Genomic DNA, 22,974 nt, shown 5'->3' on the forward strand with positions numbered 1-22,974 from the left:
ATCACATTCAGACACCTCGTAGCGCAACTGGAAGTCACTGTAGGTAGTACTGACATACTGGTCCACCAGTTGGGGTAGTCAAAGACATGTACCCGATGGCTCCCTTGCCGCCTAACAGAAGATGATAAAGAGCAACGAAGGACCATCTGTGCGGAACTGCTCGCGCTTTACGAGGTTGATCGTGAGAATTTTTTGTCAGACATCGTCACATGCGTTCATTCATCACTTCGAACCGGAAACAAAACAGTAAACTATGGAGTGGCGCCACACTACCTCTGCTCCGAAGAAAAAGTTCAAAGCCCCATGCTCAGTCGGTATAGTCACGGCGGCGGGTGTCTGGGAGTCGGAAGGGTTATTCTGTTTGATGTCCTCTCTTCATCATGCAACAGTCAACTCTGAAATATACTGTGCTACCCTTAGGAACTGAAGAAACGACTGCAGCAATTTCGTCGTCACAACTCCTCATTCCCCATGAGAATTTAAGGCCTCATACATGTCCGCTCACCCGAGACGAGCTCACAGAACTTCATAGGGCTGTTCTTCCTCATCCATCCCACAGCCTGGATCTCGCGCCTTCCGACTTCCATCTGCCGGCCCACTGGAGGATGCTCTCCACGGGGAAGCAGAACGTGGATGATGGGGAGGTTATTGATGCAGCAAGACGTTGGGTTCGACGTCAACTGTAGAGCGGTACCATGCGTGCATACAGGCTCTCCCAGTAAGATGGCGTAAGGGCGTCGCATTGTACGGAGGTTATGTTGAAAAATAGCCAAAAAAGTGGCGATAATTTGGTGTATTGTAATCCTGAATAAAACAAATCTGCTTTGAGAAAAAGTGGCTTGCTTTACTTATTGAATCCTCCTGGTACATAATAACACATTAAAGATATCCTCAAAATGGTTGAAATGGCTCTGAGCACTATGGGACTTAACATCTGAGGTCATGAGTCGCTTAGAACTTAGAACTACACTACTGGCCATTAAAATTGCTACACCAAGAAGAAATGCAGATGATAAACGAGTATTCATTGGACAAATATATTATACTAGAACTGACATGTGATTACATTTTCACGCAATTTGGGTGCATAGCTCCTGAGAAATCAGTACCCAGAACAACCACCTCTGGCCGTAATAACGGCCTTGGTACACCTGGACATTGAGTCAAACAGAGCTTGGAATGCGTGTACGGGTACAGCTGCCCATGCAGCTTCAACACCATACCACAGTTCTTCAAGAGTAGTGACTGACTTATTGTGACGAGCCAGTTGCTCGGCCACCATTGACCAGACGTTTTCAATCGGTGAGAGATCTGGAGAATGTGCTGGCCAGGGCAGCAGTCGACCATTTTCTGTACAGAACCTGGATTCATCCGAAAAAATGAAGTTTTGCCATTCGTGCACCAAGGTTCGTCGTCGAGTACACCATCGCAGGAGCTCCTGTCTGTGATGCAGCGTCAAGAGTAACTGCAGCCATGGTCTCCGAGCTTATAGTCCATGCTGCTGCAAACGTCGTCGAACTGTTCGTGCTGATGGTTGTTGTCTTGCAAACGTCCCCATCTGTTGACTCAGGGATCGAGACGTGGCTGCACGATCCGTTACAGCCATGCGGATAACATGCCTGTCATCTCGACTGCTAGAGATACGAGGCCGTTGGGATCCAGCACGGCGTTCCGTATTACCCTCCTGAACCCCTCCGATTCCATATTCTGCTAACAGTCATTGGATCTCGACCAACGCGAGCAGCAATGTCGTCATACGATAAACCGCAATCGCGATAGTCTACAATCCGACCTTTATCAAAGTCGGAAACGTGATCGTACGCGTTTCTTCTCCTTACACGAGGCATCACAACAACGTTTCAACAGGCAACGCCGGTCAACGGCTAGTTGTGTATGAGAAATCGGTTGGAAACTTTCCTCATGTCAGCACGTTGTAGGTGTCGTCACCGGCGCCAGCCGTGTGTGAATGCTCTGAAATGCTAATCATTTGCATATCACAGCATCTTCTTCCTGTCGGTTAAATTTCGCGTCTGTAGCACGTCATCTTCGTGGCGTAGCAATTTTAATGGCCAGTAGTGTACTTAAAACTAACTAAGCTAAGGACATCACACACACCCATGCCCGAGGCAGGATTTGAACCTGCGAACGTAGCGGTTGCGCGGTTCCAGACTGAAGGGCCTAGAACCACTCGACCACAGCGGCCGGCAAAGAAATTCTCAAATTTTAAAGTTCCCTCTTACAGAGAAGAGTGAACTGACAAATAAATTTTGCAACGGACATATTCATTAAGCCAAGACCTACTCTAAGAGAAAAATAATCCTTAAATTTTAAAATATTATTTGGTGATCATGAACTTTGTGTCCGCTGGCTGGTGGAAGCACAGCGAGCAGGCACACTAAACTGTACACAGCAAACCGTGCCTGCTCGTCATACTTTCGTCATGCGGTCGGCAGAGTGTTTGTGACCCAAAGACTCGTAATAATATGCCCTGTTGCATTCTCAGGAAATGTGTTGCACCGTCACAAGTTCGTCTGTCTTATCCAAAGTCCCCTTATTTGTAAGAGACAATACAGATCGTTTGCATATAGGTTTATGAAGTGAGGGCGAAGACTTGCTAATGCTGATAAATCATGGGGGTAAACAGGACTGCAGTCAGCCCTAGATGCTAGCTTCTGCTCTGTTCCTTAAGGGTAAATAATAAAGTTACAGTGCCATGCTTAGATCAGTTCCTTAAATTATTAGAATGTTCTACAGAATATCGAGTACAAAATGATTCCACGTTCATCTTGAGCTACACAGGCATCTCCCTGAAGATAGTATGTACGTGACCAAATAGTGGGGTTCATGTGGAATTTCGTGGCAACACGCTAAACTACCACTGAGAACACTGCAGCTGTGACGAGAAACTGTTTACATCGGGACGGAGTGAGTGGACGCCCCACTCTCCCACCAAGGCTACTCGAATCGGTCAAGGACTGCCAGTTCGAGTTCTGTAGCTTCTCAGCCCCGGAGTATTGTGCATCTTCTCGACAGGCACTCGCCTGCACATTACCGAATGGCCGAGCAGTCAACTTGAACACGGCAAAATAGGTACACTACTTGACGTCCCCGTGAAACATCAGAAACACTCATTTGCTTACGTGTAAGTGCTTTCCGACCTGTTTACAAGATGAAGGCGTTTCCTCAGTTTTATAAGTATAGGAGGAATTGTATAGTTCAAATGGTTCAAATGGCTCTGAGAACTATGGGACTTAACTTCTAAGGTCATCAGTCCCCTAGAACTTAGAACTACTTAAACCTAACTAACCTAAGAACAACACACACATCCATGCCCGAGGCAGGATTCGAACCTGCGACCGTAGTGGTCGCGCGGTTCCAGACTGTAGTGCCTAGAACCGAATTGTATAGTGATTGTATTTACTGTTATATTGATGGACTAGACAGAACGGCGCCTTCCTTTATTCCGTAACTTTTATCATTCTGCTATAGCGATCGATAAACCGCAAAAGAAGTATCATTTTAAGTTGGGCCGTTTTCACGAGAGGTATCTGCGTTGACCTTGGTCATGGCTGTAATTGTCTAGGGAGATTTACGAAATCGATAGAGCATGTAAATCAGATGTACCGTAAGAAGGTTTGGAATTCCGTGCTCTCTATTACGGATTCAGTGTTGACTACATTTCGGACGTTCGTACCGAGCGCCTTTGCTCAGGTCTATTAACACGTCCAGGTGTCCTTTGCTACTGCAGCACTGTTCAGATAACTGTATATTTTATACATTTTAGTAAACGGGTTGTCGTCACCTCGTGAGATCACACACATCTACCACAATCAGTATTGACAAAAAGGTACTTCATTTGTCGACAAGTCATCCACCTAACAATCTCCTCCCCATTAATAAAAAAGCACATATAGTAAAAAACCTTCGCCACTGAGAGACTACGGCAGGCGTAGCAAGGTTCAAATGGTTCAAATGGCTCTGAGCACTAAGGGACTCAACTGCTGTGGTCATAAGTCCCCTAGAACTTAGAACTACTTAAACCTAACTAACCTAAGGACATCACACACATCCATGCCCGGGGCAGGATTCGAACCTGCGGCCGTAGCGGTCGTGCGGTTCCAGACTGAAGCGCCTTTAACCGCGCGGCCACTCCGGCCGGCGTAGCAAGGGGCCCGTTTCTTTCCACGTAAACATCTCCATCAGCATTGTCACAATGCCAGTTCTGAAAAGGTGGAAAGATGGGGAAACAGCTTTTCAAGAACCTTCAGTTGAGTAACGACATACTCAAAACCAACATCGTTGGCTGGATTCTAAACGCGATCTCCAGTTTACGATACTATCTTTTATTTTATGAAGCACCCCGTCTTCAGGCCATAAGTGGCTCATCGGGAACATCCAACCGCCGTGTCATCCTCACCAGAGGATGCGGATAGGAAGGGCGTGTTGTCAGCACACCGCTCTCCCGGTCGTGATGATGGTCTTCTTTGACCGGAGCCGCTATTATTCGGTCGAGTAGCTCCTGAGTTGGCATCACGAGGCTGATTGCACCCCGGAAAATGGCAACAACGCATGGCGGCCCGGATGGTCATCCATCCCAGTGCCGGCCACGCCCGACAGTACTTAACTTCGGTGATGTGACGGCAATTATTTTATGAAGCGTTTATTACAAATCGGTCACAGTTGCAGTACATGCATTTCGAGAACTAGTTGCGAACCGAGTGGTTCATTCTCGTGCCTGACTTATTAAGGCTGCACTGAAAGTGCCTAATCTTAATGACAACCATTGGCAGTACATGTATCACACAGTAACGGTACATAAATGTCACGACATACATACAAAACGTAGTTTTGAATCTGACTTGTGTAGTGAACGTGACATTTACCCACCCCTACCGTCACTGTGTGATGCACCCACCGCCAATTTTAGATGGTTGTCATTAAGATCAGGCACTTTCAGTGCAGTCTCAGTGGGTCAGGCCTGGGAGTGAACCAGTCTGTTCGACACTAGTCGCCAAAATACGTGTGCTGCAACTGTGACAGAGTGGTAAAGAACACTTCATGAAATAAAAGGGCTGCTGCTTCTACATCAACAACATGCTGAAACTGCAACATCGTTTATTTTGTTCTTTGGAGGACGATATCTCCCCAAACCCCAGAAAAGTTTCGCCACAGAGACTATAGGTTTCAACATAATATTATTCGTATAGATCATGCCTGGCAGTGTTTCCGAAATATTACTAATGTGTACATGTTCAGTGGAATCTTTGGATAATGTTGATTATGAGCATGATTCGGACTGAAGGAGACTGACAACCGTAAATGCTTCTTTTATTGGACCCGATAAAGTACAGAATTACTGCTGTCTGTTACGGCGCAACAAATAACCTGTGAAATCTCTAAATTTGCTCTGAAACGTTAACTAATATTGATGTCAGTACTTTTCCAGCGATTCCGTCATTGCGGTGCGTGTTTTTCTTCTTCGCAGAAGTTCATGTGCGTCATATCGCACACACACAGACGACAATATAGCACACGTTGTTGATCTTGTTGGGTTCAGAATTCGGTTTGGCCGGATACAGCAGGTGCGAGATGGACTGCTGATATGGCGGATGAAGGACATTGGGCGAACCACGTTCCTTGTTTTGTGAAAGGCTGCGAATGCAGGCGAGGAAAACGGCGATCTGCAGGGATCTGCGCCTGAAGGCCACCGGGAAGCAGTTATGCAACACCGACAACTGGATGGTCGATGATCGTGCGCGCGGGGCGCGGCGAACAGAGACGCAGGACTTGTAAAGGGAAGGACCCAGGTACCTGGCTCATTACTGCCACTCTAGTCTGTACCTTCGCAGTTTTATTTGATCAGTCGAATGTCAACGTGGCTTATCAGACCATCGGGCCTGATTCACCCACTTACTTAAGCTCGCGAGCCGCACACATATCTTGTTGATGAATAGTGCATTTAAGAATTGTTAAATTGTCTACCTCAGTATTTAATTCAGCATTTTTTTAATATGCTAATAAAACTTTTTGAACAACCGACCAACGTAGCTGCACCATCAGAACAAACTCCAGCGATCTGACTCCACTGCAGATAGAACGTTTCGTTTTGTACTTTCCACTTCTTCAAAAATTTGCTCTCCTGTCATGATTTTTTAAAATGTCTGTGTTGCTCACCACGAACAAAAACTGCTAAATGGCTCTGAGCACTATGGGACTTAACTGCTGAGGTCATCAATCCCCTAGAACTTAAAACTACTTAAACCTTACAAACCTAAGGACATCACACACATCCATGCCCGAGGCAGGATTCGCACCTGCGACCGTAGCGGTCGCTCGGTTCCAGACTGTAGCGCCTAGAACCGCTCGGCCACCCCAGCTGGCAAAAACTGCTAACTAAGCTGTGTCTAACAAATTAGTACTCTAGTTCAAAGAGATCGCAAATGCTTCGAATGTGGCAGCTCGATCACACAAACGTTCTTTTGATGTCATCGGCCATCATACGAGTTCTTCGAACATCACCTGTTAGTCTAGATAAACTTATTTGTTCGAATTCTTTTTGATTATCAGGATGCAGTCCATGTGCAGTGTCTAAGAGATAGTCCTCTACGAATTCAGCTTCAGCAAAAGGCTTTAACCATTTCGCAATTTTTCTACTTATTATAAAACTAGCTTTAAGCGAACTATCGCACTCTACCCTCGGTTGGCAACATTTACTATTGCTTGTCCAAATTGGAAATTAACACTTTAACTTCGTCTTTCTGCAATTTCCCTGTCAACTGGCGTTGCGCAATGTGTTTCGTAGGAAAGTACGTTTTCGTATTACACTGAGGTGACACAAGTCATGGCGCAGCGAGGTGCACATATGCAATGGCGGTAATATTGCGTACACCAGGTATGAAAGGGTAGTGCATTTACAGAGCTGTCATTTGTACTCAGGTGATTTATCTGAACGGCTTTCCGATGTGATTATGGCCGCACGACGGGAACTAACACACTTTGAACGCGGAACGGTAGTTGGAGCTACAAGCACAGGACATTCAGTTTCGGAAATCGTTCAATGTTCGGAGACCCACAGTGTCAAGATATGCCGAGAATACCACATTTCAGGCATTACCTCTGATGTAGAGAGTGGTTATAATTGAACTTTCCCTACTTGAATCAGTGTAGACGGAAAACTATTTGCCGGCTGGAGTGGCCGAGCGGTTCTAGGCGCTACAGTTTGGAGCTGCGAGACCGCTGCGGTCGCAGGTTCGAATCCTTCCTCGGGCACGGTTGTGTGCGATGTCCTTAGGTTAGTTAGGTTTAAGTAGTTCTAACTTCTAGGGAACTGATAATCTCAGAAGTTAAGTCCCATAGTGCTCAGAGCCATTTTTGAAAACTATTTACCCTATGGATACACAACTTTTTAGGAATGGTGTTCAGGGTGTGCGCTGCAGGATTTGAGTTGCTAGTAGCGTTAGTGTCACGACTTGCCTTTAGGTGCCGATACTGGTACGGCGACGTAGGGATGAAAGACAAGCATCAGTGTCAATTATAACTGCAGATCGTCAAATGAGTCTGGGCAAGGTGAACGAGGCTTTACTCGCAAAACTGTTTTATCAAAACAACATCAACAGTGCTGCTGCTCTCCTCGAGTATCGACTCGTTAAAGGAACACGGAAAGGTCCTCTTTCCACACAGGGGTTGAAGACCACATTTCGGAATTTCGAATTAACTGGCTTGGTTCAAATGGCTCTGAGCACTATGGGACTCAACATCTTAGGTCATAAGTCCCCTAGAACTTAGAACTACTTAAACCTAACTAACCTAAGGACATCACACACACCCATGCCCGAGGCAGGATTCGAACCTGCGACCGTAGCAGTCCCGCGGTTCCGGACTGCAGCGCCAGAACCGCTAGACCACCGCGGCCGGCAATTAACTGGCGATTTGGGCATTGTGCCTGGGAGAGGCCGACGGCTATTTTCTTGAAGAATTGTTGAAGAAGTTACTGTTGCCGTGGCTGAGAATACTGGACGTAGCGTGTGATCTTCAAGCAGGGCAGGAACTGTATCACGACAGCTGAACATTCCATGATCCATCGTTGGGAAAGTACTGCGAACAATTCTGAAACGGTATCTCTAGTGCGGTTCCAGGCTGTCGTGGATGCAGGTGGTCGTCACGTTGAGCAACGTTTTAAATGGTTTCTGTTGTATAATCGGAATATAATGCGGATGGAAACGTATGCTGGGAACTCTTATGTCTGCCCAGCTCGTTCCCAATTTAATTAATTATTCCGGGTTGCCAGTTGAGAAAATTCAATTATAAGAAAGACAATTAATCATTGCTTTGATCCACATTAATTACATGTCCTTAATTGTTTTCATCAGTTCATCACTTAAAGTCAAATTATTCAAGAAGTATATTCTTTCCGGATGAAAGGGAGCAGGAGACTAAGTCGCAACACATTAAATTAATTTCATGTACAGGGTGAAGAGAAACATGAAAAAAATTGGCCTACAAGAACTCTCGCTAATAGAGAAACACCAGGTTGGATGTGCTATGCTTATTCTAGCAAGGAAGGGGTTGCTTAAGAAACTGTCATCAACTTTTAACGATTTATTTTCAAAGAGAGAAACAATTCCAAAGAGTGCATCAGAAATTAACTTAAAATTGCCTTTGCCTGTATTTAAGTACTGCTATCATTCCAAAGAACAACATGTTATATACTCACGCACGTCATGAATACAGTTCATACAAAATGAGGGAAGGATAGGATAAATTCATACGGACACTCAGTTCACACTAAAAAGAAACACGGATTGAAGGGAGTCGGCCCTCCACCACAGAACTACCGATCACGAGGTCAGTGACTTCCAATACATTAAGGTTGCAGTAAAAATGAAATAGCACCGGACACACGAACACAAAGGAAGTTCATGGTGCAAGACCTTATAAAATTGAACGCTCGCACATTTTCTAAATATTTGTGAGATAAATCAAATTGATAAATACGTGCCACAAGAAACAAAAACCCAAATGAATTGCAAAGGAAATTAGCAAACAGTAAATATGAGGAGCTGAGGATGCAACTTACTAGTCCGTGTACGTGGCCTGTATGAACAATGCAAGTACTCGAAAATGAAAGTTTAACACAATAAAATCACATGAAATTATTGTGACACGAGTTCACCACAGAAAATACAATTGGGTAGTGCTGAGGGCACATAAAAAGAATTTATTACCCCCCTGTGGTGCTATACAGAAGAGAGCTGCAAAGTTATTCACAAAAGTGAAACAGGAATGAATCTACGACAAGAAATGAAACTTCATCCACACGAACTTACATTCGCACGCACATTCTCACTTAACAGAAACCATTCTCTCTAAACCTCACTATATCGTGATGGAATGGATTTCCACACCACAAGTTGTGATAAGACGAAGTAAGTCTTAGCAAAACGTAACAAAACCTGAAAAATACACCATTTCTCTTCCTGAATAAACTATTAAATACCATCCTGAGGTTATGGATATAAATAAATTGAATTAGAATACTGCACATAGTCTGAAGACTTACGCAGTTCACATTCTAACACGAAGTCCCTGGTCTCGCTCTCAAAGTTACAGTGTGCACACACCACCTGCCCAATGTCAAGTGCTTTCGCACACTCTCCGAAAAACGAACTCCCGGATAACCGGAACCGACCAGAGGGGCCCCTTCCTCCACCAACCTAACGACAGCCGAAAGGCCACTCACAGGGCACAAACCTCTTTGCTTTACCTGAACCCACAAATTTTGCCACCCTGTGTCTACGGCAGACAGAAAAGTGCTGCGCTACTAAATACTACTGATACACTAAACAGACATATACATTCACTCATTCTTTCACATCGAGGGGGAGGTAGGAAGGGAAATGTGAAAGAAAAAAAAATGTAAATAATATTGAGGGTTTACGTGAAACATAAAGATGCATATATAAATACGTTTGAGAGATGCAGAACCATTTGAAGCATGCCGCACTGTTCAGTTTTCTCGCGGATTGGGCCAAGAAACGCACCGATAAATCGAGTTGCCAGGATTGACTAGAAATAAAATTAAATCGAGAAAGACTACATGAAACGTTTACGGCAGAGGTTTCAGTTTGTAATCTGGAACGTAAGCATGGTACCCAGTTAACAAGTGTTACCCTCTCGTATGAAAATTAAAAAGTGTTTTTGCCGGCCGCGGTGGTCTAGCGGTTCTAGGCGCTCAGTCCGGAACCGCGCGACTGCTACGGTCGCAGGTTCGAATCCTGCCTCGGGCATGGATGTGTGTGATGTCCTTAGGTTCGTTACGTTTAAGTAGTTCTAAGTTCTAGGGGACTGATGACCACAGATGTTAAGTCCCATAGTGCTCAGAGCCATTTAAAAAGTGTTTCTTTCATTGATTTGTGCGTTATTTCTCTTCCGCATGTGCTGCCAAATGTTTTCACAAAGTTCCATTGCCCTACCATTACTAGTTTTTCATGGGGAATCTACCAAACAGAGCAAGTTTAATTATAACCGCTCTGTATATCAACCATCACCATGTCTTCCATTGCGTTGTGGTGCAGTTGACTCACATTTTGGAGGGATAGGATTCAAATTCTCACCTTTATCAGCCATCCTACGTAGGATTTCTTTGGTGAAAAGACCACGGCCATTTGCTGACACTTTCTCGCGCAACCCGAGCGTGCGTCTCGCAGAATAACTTCCACATCTGCGTGAACTTAAATCATAGTCTTTCTTTTCCGTACTGCCTTGTTACGCTTTCGGGACAACTCTTTCACAGTACATACCTTCATTGTACTCCTGCCCTCTATCGACTATTTATTGCGATAGGCAAATTATTCGCACCCGCACCTCGTAGGACAATGCCTTTACTTCTTGCTTCTCCAAAATAAGGTCTATTCCTGTAGGCTGCGTCGGTATTTCCTACGACTACATTTTTCTTAGTTTTCTTGACGTGGCTCTTAGCATTCTGATTTATCCCCTCTTCACGCTCTGTCAATCCCATTTCGAAGCAACATGTATCGCTGGCTTCCTATTTCATCACAGTTTAGTCTTTCTTTTGCTTCCCTTAATAATTTCCGCCATTTGTACGTTTCACTTCCGTTTCACTGAACTACTAAATTTTTTTCCATCACTGGTCGCTCTCTGTGGAAATTCTACTTTGTTGTATTCTGTACTACAACTTTGCTATTAGACATACACTTGTTCACATGCGTGTCATTGCACAGTGCGAAACATGTAGCGCACATGTATAAGCCTATGGAATTATGATATCGTAGAAAAGTGTTTTCAAGGAGAATGCGTTCATACTCGACTCTCGTTCTAATTAACGTCTTATTGATGACCAGTACTATTATTAGCTCTCCGCCATGCTGTACTCTGTATATGAATTACATTTGGGAGAGATCTCGAGAATATAATGCGTTTATGGCGTGAGACTACAATGGAATCAAATTCTCCGAATTTTATAGTCTTTTCAACTAGGAATCTTCTTTTACCTAATAAAGCACAATTACACGTTAGGAGACGCTTTTTTGTTGTTGAGAGATTTCGAATTTTTCACACTCACAGAGATACATTTATTTACTCTTTAGCTGTTTCTAATGCGACGTTTGTTTATTTTTCAGTTATTTCCGATGAGACATAACAGTTGTCGTTCAAAAATTGGGAGATGGACGCAAGGAAAAAATGTGCGATTTATGCAGGAGTATCAGGATAATAAATGTTTCCGATTCCTTGCAAGTGAATGTGATAGTTTGAATGTGTGCATCTTTCTCAGTCTTCTCTTGACTCCGGTGCTGACACTATGTCTTTTTAGAAGAACCTCGGTTTTTTTTTTAAGTTGCTCTTATTGGCGCAATCTCATGAAACTTCTCTTTCCGTACGAAGATGGTTTAGCAAGCCGCACGTAAACGTGTGTCATAGTTACAACTGAGATCCTAACAACTATCAACCTGTGTCGCAATCGACGCCCAAAGCCTGGCTGTTACTCATTACCCTAATGAGTGTCGTTATCTATTTATCGTTGCACAACAGCATCGGGTGGTGTTCATAACGACGTACACGCATTACGAAGCTATGAGGCTATCCATTTCCTCTCCGCTTGTCTCGACGGGTAAAGCTCATCGCCCCTTTCGTCGTCGACATGTTGCACACAACTTACTTCTTAGTTATTGGAAATACAGTAGTAAATATTTTCGATTTTTTTTTTGTAGGAAACGGTCGCTAAAAATACTATGTCGATTCAATACATACGTGAAAGCTTTGCGATATTTATTCTTATTATCTAAAGAGTTACTACATAAATTTAACCACAGTACGTTCTTTTTATTTTATCTGGAATTTTCCTGTTCTCCAATTTCTGACATTTTTTCCGTGTCCCACGTTTTCCTTGCATTGCGCAATCACGTTACTGTGGTTTATTTCTGTTGTGTTGTTTTACATTAACTACTCTGAGGCCACCTTTTATAAACATATTAGCGCTCGAATGCGTGTTGGCAGCTTCGTGCCTTCATTACTGGGTACTTTTATTGAGGTCTTACTTTATTATAGCAAATTACATTCTATAGGATGTTCCTTACCACTGCTATAAAGGGCCACAGATATTTTCTTGGTTCCTGTCGTCATGTGCATGCTAATCCGGTCTAGAAGTATACACCGAAATATCGTAAATGTTTTCAGTTGCTAACAGTCGAACGTCAAACTTCGCAAAACTTTTGGCAACCTATACATGGTGAGCCAAGAGGAAAGGCACGTTCTTTGAGGTGTGACAGTATTAGTGGTTCTGAACAAAAAACTTCATATAAACATATGTCCTATTCACATGACTTCCGACACAGAACACATTTAGTATCAGTTTTGTACGTTTCTTTGACTAACTAGATAACCGCACCCTCCAGCGAAAACATGTCGCAATACAAAATTAAATTACATTAAATTCCACACAAAAAGACCCTGTTCATTTTATCTCTAGGACTAGAGCCCGAGAATACTGAAAATCTCGCGCGATGCGCATGTGCTGTAGCTAAGGCAGGTTTTGTAGGACATTTTGAGAGTTTCCGGACTTGATACCCCACAAGTGTCCTGTATCAAATCGTTCGCCTCAACTTCCTCAACACTACTGTCGTTCTTTGCAAAAATTGACAACGTTTGACTAATACGGAAAATAAATAACAGTGTACATTAGATGTGTTCTGTCTCGGAAACTATTCGGGATAGGGCATCTGCCCGTATGACATTTTTTGTTCAGAAGCGCTATGACCCCTCAAAGTATGTATCTTTTCTCCTGACTCAAGATGGCTCTACTGGACCTAAATTTGTAAAATAAACTAAAACCTGAATAAAAATACCCAATGATGATGGAACAAAGGTGCCGTAACATGTCTGAGCACTAAAAAGACAATTTGTTTCGCAATAGGGGGACTCGAATTCGCATAATTTAGTCTGGAAACACGAATGCTGTTAGAACATCGAACCACACAGTGTCAGCTCGTGAACCTTCTGCAGGCGAAATGGGTAGAAGCAGACGCCATACGATTGACTGAAGTACCCTTCAGTGGTACTTCTATGGCGGATACTTATCGTCGGATCTTCTTGTAACATTTCCAGGATGTTCTCAACAGACGCTCCATCCAGTTGAGGCCGAACTAACCGTGGCGCACCACGTATGCCATATTCCGTTAAACTTCTGTTCACAGATGTTAAATTCTGGTGGTTTGGTACTCTTCTGTTTGGAGAGGTTTCCTACTGCTCGTGCATTGCCTTTTGTTACGCCCTAAGGGAGGTGCATATCGGCGTATTCACAATTTGAGTATGCCTTCGTACCATACAAGCCTGCAGTCTATCAATTATTACCAGAATGAATGCATGTAATGCGTCTGGTGCCGCTACACAACAACAGCCCTGTAGAGTACAATGGACCTGACCGAAGTCAAGTTAACAAATGCGTTCCTGCCAGAATCAACCGAGCAGTGTAGAGGGGTGTACAAAGCAACATCAGCCGATATGCAGCCTGTACTGGTACATGATGTAATGCCTACCACAAATGACATTATGCATCATAACTCGGAAATACAGCAGTTTCAGACAAAACTTTATTTAACATTTTACTCTTCTTTTGATGCACACATTACACCCACAATGTGTGTACATTTTTTTTTACTTTTGAAACAACCTGTATAATATATAATACACTGATAAGCCAAAATATTATGACCACCTGCTTAATAGCTTGTTTGTCCATCTGTGGAAAGAAATACATCACTGATTCTGCGTATCAGGGATCCGACAGTAGGTTTTTGGAGTATGTGGCATTAGATGTCTACGCGCAGGTCATGTAATTGGCGTAAATAAGGGGTCACTGATATGACTACGCGGTGATGGCGTCCGATAGCGACCCATACGGATTCCATAGGATTTACATCGGGCGAATTTGGTCGCTAAGATATCAACGTGAGTTCACTATAATTCTCCTCAAACCACTGTAACAGGGTTTTGGCTCCGAGACACGGACAGTTATACTGCTGAAAGATGACCTCGCCGTCAGGAAAGACGTCAAGCATGAAGGGATGCGTGTGGTTCGCAGCTGTCAGCGTGTCTTCGATTACTACCACACGTCCCATGCAAGTGCAGGAGAATGTCTCCCATATGATGATACTGCTCCCATCAGCCTGCGCTCACGGCGCTCTGAATGTTTAGAGCCGCCGTTCACCTCGATGACGGCGTTCGTGGAGACGACCATCGACGTAATGTACCAAAAATGTGATTCACCCGAAGAACCGACACGTTTCCATTGATCGACGATCAAATCCTGATGGTCCCGTACCCACTGCCATAGTAACTGACGACGTCGTTTGGGTCAACATGTGAGCACGTGGGGGTGGTCTGCTGCATGTTCGACAGTGTACGATGAACGGTGTGGTCCGAAACACTTGTGCGCGCAGCAGCATAGTGCTCTTTCGGCATAGATGCCACAGATCACCATCTATTCGACTTTACAGAATAGACAAGCCTCACCCCTTGTTCTGTGAAGAGCCTTGGACTCCAACTGGTTAGCAACTAGTGGTAGTTTCACTGTCCTTCTACGTGTTTCCATAGATGCTCACGACAGTAGCACGTGAACATTCGACCGGCTTTGCCGTTTTCGAGATACTGGTTTACAGGTTCTGCGTAATAATAATGTGCTCTTGGTCAGAGTCGCTTATCTCAATGAATTTCCCCAATTACAACATACAGGGTTATTACAAATGATTGAAGCGATTTCACAGCTCTACAATAACTTTATTATTTGAGATATTTTCACAATTCTTTGCACACACATACAAAAACTCAAAAAGTTTTTTTAGGCATTCACAAATGTTCGATATGTGCCCCTTTAGTGATTCGGCAGACATCAAGCCGATAATCAAGTTCCTCCCACACTCGGCGCGGCATGTCCCCATCAGTGAGTTCGAAAGCATCGTTGATGCGAGCTCGCAGTTCTGGCACGTTTCTTGGTAGAGGAGGTTTAAACACTGAATCTTTCACATAACCCCACAGAAAGATATCGCATGTGGTTAAGTCGGGAGAGCGTGGAGGCCATGACATGAATTGCCGATCATGATCTCCACCACGACCGATCCATCTGTTTTGCAATCTCCTGTTTAAGAAATGCCGAACATCATGATGGAAGTGCGGTGGAGCACCATCCTGTTGAGAGATGAAGTCGGCGCTGTCGGTCTCCAGTTGTGGCATGAGCCAATTTTCCAGCATGTCCAGATACACGTGTCCTGTAACGTTTTTTTCGCAGAAGAAAAAGGGGCCGTAAACTTTAAACCGTGAGATTGCACAAAACACGTTAACTTTTAGTGAATTGCGAATTTGCTGCACGAATGCGTGAGGATTCTCTACCGCCCAGATTCGCACATTGTGTCTGTTCACTTCACCATTAAGAAAAAATGTTGCTTCATCACTGAAAACAAGTTTCGCACTGAACGCATCCTCTTCCATGAGCTGTTGCAACCGCGCCGAAAATTCAAAGCGTTTGACTTTGTCATCGGGTGTCAGGGCTTGTAGCAATTGTAAACGGTAAGGCTTCTGCTTTAGCCTTTTCCGTAAGATTTTCCAAACCGTCGGCTGTGGTACATTTAGCTCCCTGCTTGCTTTATTCGTCGACTTCCGCGGGCTACGCGTGAAACTTGCCCGCACGCGTTCAACCGTTTCTTCGCTCACTGCAGGCCGACCCGTTGATTTCCCCTTACAGAAGCATCCAGAAGCTTTAAACTGCGCATACCATCGCCGAATGGAGTTAGCAGTTGGTGGATCTTTGTTGAACTTCGTCCTGAAGTGTCGTTGCACTGTTATGACTGACTGATGTGAGTGCATTTCAAGCACGACATAAGCTTTCTCGGCTCCTGTCGCCATTTTGTCTCACTGCGCTCTCGAGCGCTCTGGCGGCAGAAACCTGAAGTGCGGCTTCAGCCGAATAAAACTGTATGAGTTTTTCTACGTATCTGTAGTGTGTCGTGACCATGTGTCAATGAATGGTGGTACAGTGAATTTATGAAATCGCTTCAACCATTTGTAATAGCCCTGTATATCTTCGTTATGGTGATCCCCGTCCGTGTCTGGTCCGCTTACATACTTCTGTTACCGCGTTACGTGCCCACAACGTCACTAGACGGCATCCAACGTCGCGGTGGGCAATGGTCATCATGTTTTGGCTGATGTATGTATATTTAGTGTGTTTACATCTCTCGAACATCTTCAGATCAGTGACTGTTACAGTCTTCACATAGTTGCGTACATGCAAATGTGTTTAGAACAACGCATTCTGTCACGTCTAGACCACGTCACACCAATCACAAGCCGGGCGGTGTGGCCAAGCGGTTCTAGGCTCTTCAGTCTGAAACCGCGCGACCGCTGTGGTCGCAGGTTCGAATCCTGCCTCGGGCATGGATGTGTGTGATGTCCTTAGGTTAGTTAGTTTTAAGTAGTTCTAGGGGACTGAACACCAATCGCAAGCACATTTCTGCCGCGCGCGTTCTTGTCAGCTGTGGACAGCATTTCCCGCTGGATGGGACGCTAGCCATAGTCACGTAGAGCAGGTGAACAGCAGTGGCGGCACGCGACCGGCGGCCCAGAGCCACGCAGCGGGTCCAGCGGCACGCGCTGCAGCGGGAGGCGGGCGGGCGCAGACGCGGAGGCGGCGGCGTGTCGGCCGTCCGGGGCTAACAGTACACGCGGGCACCGTTGCCGTAGCGGCCGCGCCGCACCGTGCCGTGGCCCGGCCCGCAGATGTGGATCGTGACCTCGCGATTCGCGATACGGGATTGGGTCACGGACTGATTGCGTCACGAGGTGGCCGCGCCGCTCTCCTGTCCACCACTTGCTGCGATGCCAGCCGAGGCACGCGCCCGCGGTCCGCACGTCGACGAGAAGCGAGTTCATGTCCGGCACTAGTAGACACCACAGGGAATGTCCAGATATATGCTCTGATATAATTTGATTATTCTAGTCTGAACACTAACAGTAAAACGAAGGACATAAGACAGGAAAGCGGCCCATAAGGATGCAATCTTCATAAAATCAGTATATAAAGGATGAACATTAACAAAACCGACAAACTCCAGCGGCAGATTACTGACTGTAAATGTAGGAAAAAAGGTCATATGAATGTGGCCTCAGTAACCAAAAAAATGTTCAAATGTGAAGTCTTATGGGACTCAGTTGCTAAGGTCATCAGTCCCTAAGCTTACACACTACTTAACCTAAATTATCCTAAGGACAAACACACACACACACACACACACACACACACACACACACACACACACACATGCTCGAGAGAGGACTCGAACCTCCGCCGGGGCCAGCCGCACAGTCCATGACTGCAGCGCCTTACACCGCTCGGCTAATCCCTCCTCAGTAAACGGTGTAAATATTTGCACTTATACCCCTTACACCCTTACCTATACTTTAACATAAAAATAAACCTAAAGAATTAAAAAAACATTACCATGAGACCGAATTATCCAAACCAAAATAGAAAGACCTAAAGCACCTTCACAAACAGAAAAAACTAATAAAAAAGCAGGAAATAATCATAATCAAATTCAATAAGAAAAACAATAATTAATATAAATAACATGCAATGAAAGAAGCAAAAAATCCTAAAAAATCATAGGTACAGAAACCAACAGCTTTCCCGATACGAGTTACACTATGTGGTCAAAAGTATCCGGACACCCCGAAAAACATACGTTTCTTATATTAGGTGCTTTGTGCTGCCACCTACTGCCAGGAACTCCATATCAGCGACCTCAGTAGTCATTACACGTCGTGAGAGAGCAGAAAGGGATGCTCCGCTGAACACACGGACTCGAACGTGGTCATACGTCTGTACGCGAGAGTTCAACACTCCTAAACATCCATAGCTTCACTGTTTCCGATGTGATACTGAAGTGGAAACGTCAAGGGACACGTACAGCACAAAAGCGTAAAGCCGACCTCGTCTGTTGACTGACAGAGACCGCCGACAGTTGAAGAGGGTCGCAATGTGTAATAGAAATCCATCCAGACCATCACACAGGAATTCCAGACTGCATCAGGATCCACTGCAAGTACTATGGCAGTTAGGCGGGAGGTGAGAAAACTTGGATTTCATGGTCGAGCGGCTGCTCATAAGCCACACATCACACCGGTAAATGCCAAACGACGCCTCGCTTGGTGTAAGGAGCGTAAACATTGGACGATTGAACAGTGGAAAAACGTTGTGTGAAGTGGCGAATCACGGAACACAATGTGGAGATCCAATGGCAGGGTATGGGTATGGCGAATGCCCGGTGAACGTCATCTGCCAGCGTGTGTAGTGCCAACAGTAAAATTCGCAGGTGGTGGTGTTATGGTGTGGTCGTGTTTTTCATGGAGGGTGCCTGCACTACTTGTTGTTTTGCGTGGCACCATCACAGCACAGGCCTACATTTATGTTTTATCCACCTTCTTGCATCCCACTGTTGAAGAACAATTCGGGGATGGCGATGGCATCTTTCAACACGATCGATCACCTGTTCATAATACATGGCCTGTGGCGGAGTGGTTACACGACAATAACATCCCTGTAATTGACTGGCCTGCACAGATTCCTGAACTGAATCCTATAGAACACCCATCGGATGTTTTGGAACGCCGACTTGGTGCCAGGCCTCACCGACCGACATCGATACCTCTCCTCAGTGCAGCATCCGTGAAGAATGGGCTGCCATACCCCAATAAACATGCATCACCTGATTAAACGTGTGCCTGCGGGAGTGGAAGCAGTAATCAAGGCTAAGGGTGGGCCAACACCATACTGAATTCCAGCGTTACCGATGGAGAACTCCACGAACTTGTAAGTCATTTTCAGCCAGGTGTCCAGATACTTTTGATCACATAGTGTGTGTAGAAGTGCAGACATGCCAGTGCTACAACATTGTTGATGTCTAATGCAGGGAGGCGACGGCCTGTGCTTGCAACAGATTTGGAGGCGCGGATATACAGGATATTGAAACGAATACTAGTAAAATCTCCATGCATGGCGTTCCCTATAGTGAAACGATGCTATGTAGAACATGAATGATGGAGCATCGGCACAGTTTCATGTGGCCATACGCAAAATACACTACTGTATCGGTCGTGCCTCGTCAAAATCACTTCCTCCCAGCTCCCCTGACTTGAACCCGTTGTTTTTTGTATGATTTTTTTTTTAAAGTTTCGGTATATTCCAACGCTCTTGATACGTCGATGGACTCTGGGAACGCATTGTGGATGGTTGTAATTGCATACAGAACACACCTGCGACTTCTGACCGGGTACGAGCATCAGTGAGGAGACACGCTGAAGACTGTCGTCACTTGAACGATGACCACGTGGAACACTTGAATTTGTTTGTCCTCAAGTACATATCTGCAGCCTGGATAATCAGCGACCTTGCTGTAAGGTGTTCATGTACTCGAATTTTCTCCTCGTGGTCAAAACGCGAGATGTATGTGGGGGGAAGTAATATGTTGTCCGACTACTCCTGATATGGCCATCGAAATGAAACATTAGCTAAGTCGTCGAATTTGAACCAACAGAACCTTGAAATTACGGACAGCGTCCACGCCATGCGTCTAGCCGCTGTGATCACAAAAACACAAGTGTCTTTGTTGCACCGTCCACATATGAACGCTAGCTCAGACCTCAACCTCCCTGACACATGACGCGTCAGTCAGCTGCTGCCTCCAGTGTATGGGGTCAAGATGTGCTTGCACTGTGGAGGCAGAGACTGAGGCTGTAAGTAGGCTGTTTATGTTTTCTTATTGGCAACGTTACGTAGCTCTCTGTATGAAAATCACTGGCTGTGCTGTGTGCAGTCTGTGGCTAGTTTGCATTGTTTTCTGCCATTGTACTGTTGGGCAGCGGGGTGTGAACAGCGCGTAGTGTTGCGCAGTTGGAGGTGAGCCGCCTGCAGTGGTGGATGTGGGGAGAGAAATGGCGGAGTTTTGAAATTTGTCATGAACTGCTATGTATATTATGATTTTTCAACACTATTAAGAGAAATACATTGTTTGTTCTCTATTGAAATCTTTCATTTGCTAACTATGCCTATCAGTAGTGAGTGCCTTCCGTAGTTTGAATCTTTTATTTAGCTGGCAGTAGTGGCGCTCGCTGTATTGCAGTAGTTCGAGTAACGAAGATTTTTGTGAGGTAAGTGATTTGTGAAAGGTATAGGTTAATGTTAGTCAGGGCCATTCTTTTGTAGGGATTATTGAAAGTCAGATTGCGTTGTATAATTTTTCAAAAGGGGACGTTTCATATGTCGACCCTTAGCCGATGATACCTCACTGGAATATTCTGATTTTTTTCTTGTAGTTTGTGTAATTAGTGTAGCTTTTGTTTATTGCTAGCGCGTAATTATAGAGAGAATATCCTTTGTAGTTGTAGTTTTTCATTGTTGTACAGTAAAACAGTTGTGGCACGCATGTAGATTTGCAGCAATTATTTCGCAGCTGCGCTTGCAATTAACGAGATATTATTTTCAGTGCTACGTTAATGTGTTCTCTTATTTTTGCTCTTCAAATTGTGCTTTTCTGTGTTATCGTGTGAAATATTGTGACAATAATGACGTGTGAAAAACGCAATACTAGGCTCCAAGGTAAACTGAGAAACGACAGTGAAGACGAAAGCAGTGTGTTAGCGCCACCGAGTAATGAATTAACTACTGTTAAAAGTAGTAATTTGGTAATTGTACATAGGGAAATGGAGCGGGCTGCAAACAATGGTGTAGACAGTGAAACAATTAGTGAACAGGGAAGCATTATCGATCGATCGGTCGGCAACAGCTTGCCTCAGGAATCCGAAATGACAGGACACAATCTTGCAAATACTGTAGATTCAGGTTTTGCGTCCTCATCGTTTTCTCAAATAAGTCAAGACACATTTTCTGCTTTTCAAACTGCGAATATTGCCGGTTCAAATGCATTGCCGAATAGCACTGAGGAACATGTTTCAGACACCAGTGCATTGTTATTACAATTAATGCAACAAATGGGACAAAAGCTTCAAAAGTTAGACACAATGGAACAAAATCTTCAAAAGTTAGACACAATGGAACAAAATCAGAGACAAACACAGCAAAAGCTTCAAAAGTTAGACACAATGGAACAAAATCTTCAAAAGTTAGACACAATGGAACAAAATCAGAGACAAACACAGCAACAGTTAGACACAATGGAACAAAATCAGAGACAAACACCGCAAAAGCTTCAAAAGTTAGACACCACACTTGAACAAACACGTGAAGATTTAACTACTGAGTTACATAACATTGAATCGAAATGTCAAAAAGTCTGTAATGACGTAAAAACACAGATTTGTGAGCATTTTCAACCTATTTTTTCGCGGCATGAAAATGCATTACAGAATCACGAAGCAGCCACAAAAGAACTGCAAACTATTGTTCATCAAAATCATGAGACCTTGCAAGCTAAAACTGACTCAGTTGCATCTACCGATTCGGTTACGCAACTTGCAAAAACTCAAGAAAACTTAAAGGACACAGTAGATACTCTGAAAATTGGTTCAGAAAGACACATGGAGGAAATTAGTTCATTATCAGAGAAAGTAATTGAACTTTCGGATCAGCTAAATAATTTATCTCCGAAGGTAGATGATAATCTGAATGACACAAAACCGGTAGTCTTTAATGACACAGAAGAGTGCGAACAAATTAGGAAATTCAAACAAAATCTGAATCAAATTAATACGCAACACCAAAGAGAAATCCGGGAAGTACAAGATCAGTTGACACAGGTAATACAGGAATTACATATTTTAGAGGCCATTCGTGCTCCAATACGGGAAGAGGGACATAGAAATACGGAACAGCCACAAAATAATAACTCAGGGCACATCGGAAATTATGAAAGAAATTGGCAAGGTACACCAAATTTTGAGATGGAACCGCCGAAACGACGTAACAATGACCGACAAGCGACTCGCCGACATGATGATTTTGACTATAAGCTGTTCATTACTACACGTAAATTCAAAACATTTAAGAATTCTGGCAACGACATTCATCCAGAAGCATGGCTCTATCAATTCTCTCATTGTTTTGGCTCTGAGCACTATGGGACTCAACTGCTGAGGTCATAAGTCCCCTAGAACTTAGAACTACTTAAACCTAACTAACCTAAGGACAACACACACATCCATGCCCGAGGCAGGATTCGAACCTGACTGTAGCGCCAGAACCGCTCGGCCACCAGCGGCCGGCCCTCATTGTTTTCCTCCCAACTGGTCATTAGAACACAGATTAGAATTTATGTGTGGCTATTTAGAGAATGAACCAGCTGTAAGAATGCGATCGGTCATTCACCATTGCCACAGTAAAGGAGAATTTTATCATGCCTTCCTCTCAGCATATTGGTCTCAAGCTACACAAGACCGAGTAAAACATAGCAT

Source organism: Schistocerca nitens, chromosome 6 (assembly GCF_023898315.1).
Source record: "Schistocerca nitens isolate TAMUIC-IGC-003100 chromosome 6, iqSchNite1.1, whole genome shotgun sequence".
Lineage (NCBI taxonomy): Eukaryota > Metazoa > Arthropoda > Insecta > Orthoptera > Acrididae > Schistocerca > Schistocerca nitens.